This window comes from Dromiciops gliroides, chromosome 3, assembly GCF_019393635.1.
Source record: "Dromiciops gliroides isolate mDroGli1 chromosome 3, mDroGli1.pri, whole genome shotgun sequence".
Taxonomy (NCBI): Eukaryota; Metazoa; Chordata; class Mammalia; order Microbiotheria; family Microbiotheriidae; genus Dromiciops; species Dromiciops gliroides.
In genome coordinates this window covers 301,802,943-301,812,890 of record NC_057863.1, presented here as the reverse complement: position 1 = coordinate 301,812,890, position 9,948 = coordinate 301,802,943, and positions in this window count along the sequence as shown.

The window sequence follows — 9,948 nt, the reverse complement described above, 5'->3', positions numbered from 1 at the left end:
GGGGATCAATAAAAGCTTCTTGCAGAAAGTGGGATTTTAGTTGAGACTTGGAAGTCAGAGAAGCTAGAAAGTGGAATTGAATAGGGAGTTCTGCAGCCAGTGCAAATGCCCAGTGTTTGGAAGTGTAAGGAACGCTAAGGAGGCTTGTGTCATTGGATCAAAGAGGGGCGTAAAAATGAATGAGATTGGAAAAGTAGGAAAAGTCCAGGTTTTGGAGGGCTTTGAATGCTAAACAAAAGATTTTATATTTGATCCTAGAGACAAGAGGAAACCACTGTTGTTGATTGAATTGGGGTGGTGTGTGCCATGTTCAAACTTCTGTGTTAGGGAGATTACTTTGACAGCTGAGTAGAGGGCGAACTGAAATGGGAAGAGACTTGGGTCAGGGAGATCTACAGATAGGTTATTGCAATAGTCTAAGCATGAGGTGATGAGGGCTTGGAGCAGGGTGGTGGCAGTGTCAAAGGAGAGAAGGGGAAGAAGAATCAAGAGATAGTCTAAAGGTAAAAATAACAGAGTAAGGAGTCAAGGATGACCCCAAGGTTGTGAGCCTGAGAGACTGAGATAATAGTTACCTCCTTGACAGTAATAAAGACCTGTTTGTTACGCAGTAAGAGCTTATTAAATGCTTGACAACTGATTGGTGTGAATCCAGAATTTGGTGGTAGTGGCTTCCTTCAGATACCTTAGTCTAAGAGAATCTTGGAACAGTGCTTATATATTGCAGATATTTTGAGCTCTTAATCTTGCCTTTTGTTCAGCCTCATGTGCCAAATGCTTTGACTAAATTGTCCTGAGGTAAAATACTAGCTCCAGAATAGATTCGAAGAGAAGCCAACTCTGGGCAGTATGAGAATGAGGTGGCAATGTGCCCACCAGTAGGAGAGAGTTTTGCTTCTTTTTCTTCTTTTTTAAAAAGCAAAACCCCCCAAACCCTCCCAACCCTCTATTTCATTAACCTGCTGTGGGACAGGTGAATTCTCTTGGGGTCTCCAATCTTGTTGGGAAAGACAAGGACTATTTATCTGAGGAACAATCCCAGGGATCAGGGGCAACTAGAGTGAAGAATGTAGCTGACATTCCTGAAGGCAGTGCTGGTAGGTAGCCCATTCATGAAATGAGTCACCATGTCAGCTCAGACACAAAAACAAGTCCCAAGAAGTTAGCTATAATTGGAGTGAGAATTTACATAAAACTGAAAGCAAGCATGCTTGCCTTCCCCCTTAATCTAAAAACTGTCCTTGGTGGGAGATTTTCTACCCTAAATAAAGCAGTTGAAGTACCAGAGGTGGAGCGGCATGACCCATAGTTGGTGGCTTTTAAAAAATGTTCTATTTCTCAAGGACAATTATCTAAAAATAAAGCTACAGGTTCCAACTCAGGATAGATACAGATCCATATGTGCAATAACTTCTCCCCAGCTACCATGTTAACTGGCTATTTATAATGGAGAACAGCAGGAGTCAATGAGTACAGGTCTTTCATATACCTGACATCCACATAACATTTCCAAATTGAAATTCTACCACTGGGAACATTTATGAATGTTGCATTTTCCCATTTGAAATCTTATGCCCTTTTTGTTTTTGGATGCCTAAGCCTCAAGACAGCTGTGCTTTTGTTGACTATAAACTGTCTTAGTCACTTAGTTTTTGATGAATCCTATTCCTAGCCATTCCTCCTGGGTATGGTAAGAAGACAGAAAATATACATTGGCTGAGCAGGGCTGGCAAATACAGTCTAGGGCTAAGGGATACTAGATGACTTTCATATTCCCAGGAGACCATTTTTAGGAGACATGTCACTGACCTTTCCTTAGGACTCTTTCCGTATTGGGGTAGACTCTGAAGACAATATGGTTTTCTAATTTATTTGCAGGAAGCTAAGTGGCACAGTGTTGGGATGAGAATCAGGAAGCCTCCTTTTCCTGAGTTCAAATCCAGCCTTAGACAGTTACTACCTGTGTGTGAGAAAGTCACTTAATCCCATTTGTCTTACTTTCATCATCTTTATGAGCTAGAGAAGAAAATGACAAACCACTCCAGTATCTTTTCCAAGAAAGCCCCAAAATGGGGTCATGAAGAGTTATATTATGACTGAACAACATTAAATCTATGTGCAAATTTCCCTTACCACCTCAACTGATGTAGTCATAGAATCAATTTTAATGAATTAATTAGTGAAAAATGGGTAAAAGTATTTTCATATATTTCTACAACTGGGTGTGAATAATTTTTTTCTCATTCATTTATTTATTTATTTTTCCATAAAGGTATTTTATTATTTTCCAGTTACATGTAGAGATAGTTTGCAACATTTCTTTTTATAAGATTTCTAGTTTCAATTTTTTCTCCCTTCCTCCCCTCCCTTCCCTCCTCCCCAAGACAGCAAGCAATCCAATATAGGTTATACATGTACAATCACATTAAACATATTTCTGCATTGGTCATGCTGTGCTAGAAGAATCAGAACAAAAAGGAAAAACCTCAAAAGAAAAACAACAACAAAAAATAGATTTAGTATGGTTCAAACTGCATCTAGATTCCATAGTTCTTTTTTTTTTCCTTTTCTGGATTTGGAGAGCATTTTCCATCATGAGTCCTTTGGAACTATCTTGGACTAGCTCCAGAATAGATTCTAAGAGAAGCCAACTTTGGGCAGTATGAGAATGAGGTGGCAATGTGCCCACCAGTAGGAGAGAGTTTTGCTTCTTTTTGCTGAGAAGAGTCAAGTTAATCACGGTTGATCAACACACAATGTTCTTGATACTGTGTACAATGTTTTCCTGGTTCTCTCATCTCACTCAGTATCAGTTCATGTAAGTCCTTCCAGGTTTCTCTGAAATCTGCCTGCTCATAGTTTCTTACAGCACAATAGTATTCCATTACATTCATATACCACAACTTGTTCAGCCATTCCCCAATTGATGGGCATCCCCTCAGTTTCCAATTCTTTGCCACCACAAAAAGAGCAGCTATAAATATTTTTGTACATGTGGGTCCTTTTCCCTCTTCCATGATCTCCCTGGGAAAAAGACCTAATAGTGGTATTGCTGAGTCAAAGGGTATGCACAACTTTATAGCCCTTTGGGCATAATTCCAAATTGCTTTCCAGAATGGTTGGATCAGTTCACAGCTCCACCAACAATGCATTAGTGTTCCAATTTTTCCACAGCTTCTCCAACATTTATTATTTTCCTTTTTTGACATGTTAGCCAATCTGATAGGTGTGAGGTAGTACCTCGGAATTGTTTTAATTTGCATTTCTCTAATCAATAGTGATTTAGAGCATTTTTTTCTGGCAATAGATAGCTTTGATTTCTTCATCAGAAAACTGCCTGTTCATATCCTTTGACCATTTCTCAATTGGGGAATGACTTGGATTCTTATAAATTTGATTTAATTCCCAATATATTTTAGAAATGAGGCCTTTGGGGGGCAGCTAGATGGCGCAGTGGATAAAGCACCGGCCCTGGATTCAGGAGGACCTGAGTTCAAATCCGGACTCAGACACTTGACACTTACTAGCTGTGTGACCCTGGGCAAGTCACTTAACCCCCATTGCCCCGCCAAAACAACAACAACAAAAAACAACCACCCCCCAAAAAAAAACCCAAAATAAATGAGGCCTTTGTCATAAATACTGGCAAAAATTGTTTCCCAGGTTTCTGTCTCCCTTCTAATTTTTGATGCATTGCTTCTGTTTGTACAAAAACTTTTTAATGTAATCAAATCATCCATTTTGCATTTCTTAATATTCTCTGTCTCTTGTTTAGATATAAACTGTTCTCCTTTCCATAAATCTGAGAGGTAAACCATTCCTTCCTCTTCCAATTTACCTATGGTATCACCTTTTATGTCTAAATCATGTACCCATTTTGACCTTATTTTAATATAAGGTGTAAGATTTTGGTCTATGCCTAGTTTCTGTCATACCAGCCTCTTGTTTTACCAGAAGTTTCTGTCAAATATTGAGTTCCTATTCCAGAAGCTGAAGTCTTTGGGTTTATCAAACAGTAGATCACTAAAGTCATTTACTACTGTGTCTCCTGTGCCTAACCTATTCCATTGATCCACCATACTATTTCTCAGTCAGTACCAAATAGTTTTGATGACTGCAGACTTATAGTAGAGCTTTAGATTTGGTACAGCTAGCCCAACTTCCTGTGCATTTTTTTTTCATTAGTTCCCTTGATGAATAAATTTTTAATACTCTGCGAAGGATTACAGGGCCTTGGCCAAACTGAGAGCAATTAGGAAATGTCTAGTTATTGGCTAGGAAAATTAATCATGCCTCTTGGGTTTATATGTAAAAACGGCAAGAAATTTGGAGACCATTTTGTAGACCCTGGTGGAGGTAGAGAAAGGAAGGTTTGAAGGAGAGCTTTCTTCTGCCTACTCCCATCAGTCATTCTTCTAGCTACTTGATCAATAGGAAACTCTTTCTCCAGCTAGAGACAGTCATCCTAAGGAAGGAGGCGACTTCAGGTAATGTCATTTTTGCTAAGGAAAGAGAGTTGTGAGCTTATTTGGAAACATCCTCATGAGGTTAAGATTGTATCCTTTCTTTTTAAAATTTTAAAATGTATTTTATTTTTAATTTATGGAATAAAACAAGCATTTCCATAAGATAGCATAATTAAAAAAAAGATGATTGCACATGAAACTGCAAATCTGTTATATACAACTGGCTATTCCTTTTAAATATATAATGAAGTTATCATTTGTTTTCTTCCCTCCTTCCTACCCCCTTCCTGGCCCTAGAGATGGCAACCATGACACACACACACACACACACACACGCATTTCTACTTCTCTGTTCTTTTTCTGGATGTAGATAGCATCTTCCTTTATATGTCCTTTGTAGTTAATTTGGGTATTTGTAATAGTCAAAAAGACTTAGTCACTCAAAATTGTTCTTAAAAACAATATTGCTGTTACTGTATACGACATTCTCTTGGTTCTTCTAATTTTGCTCTTCATTATTTTCTGCAAGTCTATTCATGTTTTTCCTAAGATTATTGAGCTCATCATTTCTTATAGCACAGCAGTATTCTTTTGCAATCATGTACCACAACTTGTTCAGTCACCCCCCCCTCCCCCAATTGACAGGCATTTAAGCAGTTTCCAGTTCTTTGCCAATACAAAGAGAGCTAGTATAAATATTTTAGAACACATAGCTTCTTTTACTTTTACCCTAATCATCTTTGGAAGTAGACCTAGTAGTGGTACTTCTGGGTCAAAAGGTACAGGCAGTTTAATTAATCTTTGGACATAAGTAAACATGTAGTGACATTCATAGTTCTTTGCTCAATCTAAGAAGTAAAGTTTTTAAAATGCATTTTTGCTGGGGGCAGCTAGGTGGTGCAGTGGATAAAGCACCAGCCCTGGATTCAGGAGGACCTGAGTTCAAATCCAGCCTCAGACACTTGACACTTACTAGTTGTGTGACTCTGGGGAAGTCACTTAACCCTCATTGCCCTGCAAAAAATAAATAAAAAATAAATTAAAAATGCATTTTTGCCAAAATGCATAGTTTTTCACTATCTCGTGACTTAGTATGGTTTGTTTGATGAGTCACATTGGAAGACCAGGAGAATCAAGCATCAGCCCTGTGAAAAGGAAATTTGTTCTTGCTTGCATGCCTGAAGAGCCAGTAAATGGGGCAGCCATACTATCTATTTGACAGTTATTGAGATAGAGTTGAGTAGATTTAGACAAATTAAATACATAAATCATGAGTCGATTGAGGGAATTTAATGCTGTAAATATTCAGCAGTAAATAAAGGACCTTTGAGTTTGCAGGTTTTATAGAAAAAATGACTGAAAGCTGGGATAAGAATGTAGTTGGGGTCTGTCTGCCCTGTATGCAAGGGAAGTTGGATCAAGATAAGGGAGACAGGAGATGGAATCCAGACTATAAGTGGGGCAAGGATTGTAGAGCAATGAGATGTCTGGTGCATGGGCGAGTGTGCACGCATGTGCATGCACACACACACATCTTTGGGAAAGCACCAATATGCTTTGAGGATTCTGAGTGGAAGGTCACTCTTTATCTTTATACCATATTGGGTATGGATAACTCTCCTCTTCCTCCTTTTCTTCTTCCCTCCATTTCCTCCTTTCCTCTCTTTTTCCTCATCTCCTCTTCTTTTTCTTTCCTCCCTCCCTTTCCCTTCTCTCTCCTTTCTCTCTTTTTCCATGTTCTCTCTTGCCTTACTAATCTTTCCCCATATGCTGTGCCATCACTCACCCTTTCCCCCTTCCTTTGCTATCCTTATTTTCAACATTACATTAGAAGGTGTAATACAGTAGTAATTAGATAGTTTATAGATTTAAGCTCCCTGCCTTTCTCTCCTCCCAATCAAACACATACACTGAAATATGCAGAGATAGAGTGGTTTGTATTTAATGCCATTGGAATATAAGCTTCTTGGGGGCAGGAACTATTTTCAGTTTTTCATTGCTATGCCCAGTGCTTAACACAGTGCTTGCATGGTAATATACTTGTCGATTGAATTTAAAGTCTTGAACTGCTGACATAGACTTTTTCTTATTCATTCTCATCTTGATCATTGTGAAACAAAAGGATATGGAGGCTTATTATTACTTACTGCTTTATACTTGGGGCCTCCTGGATGTGAATGTGGCAATGATGGACTTACAGTGAATTAAAGCCCTTAGTCTAAGGGATTTGGAACATGAATCTATTCCGCTCACAGAATCATCTATAGTTCAGTCCCTTTATTTCACAGTTGAAGAAACAGAATCAGAGAGGGGGAAATGTCTTGCACAAGTCACAAGAGTAGTAAGTATCAGAGGAGGGATTTTAACCTTTGGCATCCTCCAACTAAAAACCCAGCATCTTTCCATTGTGCCACACTGCTCTGTTTTTGTTTTTTTTCTTTGTATCCTTCCTCAGTGCCTGAGAAGTAGCAAGAAAGAAGTGGAGAGAAGGCCAGTTTTGGAGTCAATAAGGCCTAACTTTAAGTTTTACCTTTTTTTTTTTTTTGCAGGGCAATGAGGGTTAAGTGACTTGCCCAGGGTCACACAGCTAGTAAGTGTTAAGTGTCTGAGGCTGGATTTGAATTCAGGTCCTCCTGAATCCAGGGCCAGTGGTTTATCCACTGTACCACCTAGCTGCCCCCAAGTTTTACCTTTTATACACGCTAGTTATATACTCATGGACAAGGCACCGAACCTCTCAGTAGTCCAGGGAGCTCATTAAGATTATAGATTATTGTCAGTCAGCATCAGTAGCTGTAGGTCCCAGCTACTGATGAAATTACATGTTTTAACTCCCTTACCCCCAACCCCAAGATCCCCAAGACCCAGTATGGTTTCTTCCTCATAGATTCATATTTAATGGGTCTACTCTTCATATGCTTAAGTGGAATGGAATTGAGAGCTTTCTACTGTTTTCATAGTTGAGGATCATTTCTAGAAGCTGTGCTACCAGAATCTATGTTCCAAATTGCCATTCACTTGACAGACTGTTTGGTATTTTTAAAAAAGAGGTCATCCAGCTACATGGGCTGGTGCTCCAATTGTTTCAGACTACAGGCCACCACTGGCTACTCATTTCTGGTATTGTTTGCAGTCGCTCTTATCGACAACAGCTGCCACTCTCTGAATAATGGGGAACTGGAATGAGTGATTTCAGATATAAAATAATTTCTATGATATCACACTGGTAGTTGTAGCAAGATTGTAACCTCCACTTAGCTATTATTTGAGTTTTCTAAGATAAAACCATTTATTTTGACTTGGGATGTTGTCCTTTGCTGAAAATGCATGATGGTATACCTTATTTAGGTGTAACATTTACCCCTTGGAGCTGAACAAATGTCAGTGTTGTCCACGTGGAAGAACCACTTTTGTACAGCACCCTGAAAAGTGCATTAGAGTACTTGGCCCATGTTCGAGTAGGCTAAATGTTTTGGGAATTATCAACCAACTTGTTACAGCATGGACATACCCTTGTGGAAAGTGAAGGACTTATTACAACTTGCACATTTCCCTATATGGCAATCATTGAAAATATTGGACCATCAGTATTTGGAATGATTCACCATCAATAATGAGATCAATCTTATCACTTACATTCTGAAGTTTCAAATGCCTAATGGACCTCGAATTCATATTATATCTCCTACTTTAAATTGATGTACCTGCTATTTCTTTAGTCAGCAGAATATTGGTGGCTCATTGGAGGTTCACACTGGTCATATAAAAAATGAGATGAAATATATTATCTAGGAGCTCTTGAATTGTAGCAACATTAGAAGCCTCTGGGTTCATCTGGTTGATTGGAAGGAATGCATACTACTTGGAAAAAGATTCAAAATGTTTGCTTCTAGACTGATGGAGCCATTTTACTGGTGATACTTGCAGAAGCTCCAATCTATACTCCCATCATAAGTATGGGGTTTCTTGGGGACCAGGGTTCTAATAGTGTCTGATTTTGTAGTCACATGTCTCCATTCAGTTCAGGTCTTTTCATCATGAATACCTGAAAATTCTCTTTTTCACTGAAGTCAGTTTTGCTGGATAGGGGATTCTTGGTTGTAATCCCAATTCTGTTGCCCTCTGGAATATCATATTCCATGCCCTCCGATCCTTTAATGTAGAAGCTGCTAGATCTTGTGCTAACTTGACTGTGGCTCCACAGTACTTGAATTCTTTCCTTTTGGCAGCTTGCAATATTTCCTCCTTGACCTGGGAGCTCTAGAATTTGGCTATAATATTCCTGGGAGTTTTCCTTTTTGGATCTCTTTCAGGAAGTGATCAATGGGTTCTTTCAATTTCTATTTTACCTTCTACTTCTAGAATATCAGGGCAATTTTCCCTGACAATTTCCTGGAAGATTATGTCTAAGCTCTTTCCTTGATCATGGTTTTCAGGTATTCCAATAATTTTCAAATTGTCTCATGGATATCCAGTTCAGCTGTTTTTCCAAGGAGATATTTCACATTGCCAGGTCACTTGGATTTTTTTCATTGTGTCTTTATTTCTCATAAAGTTGTTAGCTTCTATTTGCTCAATCCTAATTTTTGAGTAATGATTTTCTTCAGAGAACTTTTGTACCTCCTTCTCCATTTGGCCAATTTGGCTTTTCAAGGTGTTGACTTTTTTTTTTTCATAACCCTCTTGCATGTCTCACTTCTCTTTCCATTTTTCCCTCTACCTCTCTTACTTTATCTTTAAAGTCCTTTTTGAGTGCCTCTATGGCTTGAGAACAATTCATATTTTTCTTGGAAGCTTTGGCTGTAGGAGCCTTGATGTTGCTATCCTCTTCTGAGGGTGCACCTCAATCTTCCTTGTCACTAAAGAAACTTTCTATGATCCTCACCTTTCTTTGTCTGATCATCTTACCTGTTTTTTACTTGACTTTTAGCTCCTTAAAGTGGGGCACTGTCTCCAGGGTGTACTGTCCCAAGCTTCAAGGGGACCCAGGTGGTATGATTTAAGGAGAGGCAGGTTCTTTACTCACCTGGCCTGTTCCCTGGTCCATATATAACCCCAGACCAACCTGCTAATTAATCAGATAGCAAAACTGTGTGAGCGTGGTTGTCAGCTCTGATGAGCTTGTGCCCCTCCCCCACCTGTGCCCCTGCTACTCAACCCTACTTCCTGGTTCCCAGCAGGGGTGAAAAACCTAAGTTCAGCCTCTCTACCAACAGAGACCCCTGTAGTCTCCCCCCTGACAACTGTTTCAACCCTCTCATCAGACTGTGACCTTAGTTCCAGATGACACTGGCAATACAGCTGATTCAGAGGCTCTGGGTGTCTCTTTCTCTGGCTCAGCCTGCCTAGGACTGGATCTGTATCAGTATGACTGTGGGGTTAGCTCCATTCCTGCCCCGACAGGGGCCTTCCGACCTTCTAAGCTGTCTTTGGTTGGAAAATGATCTCAGGACATTCTTTTGTGAGTTTTGTTGCTCCAGGA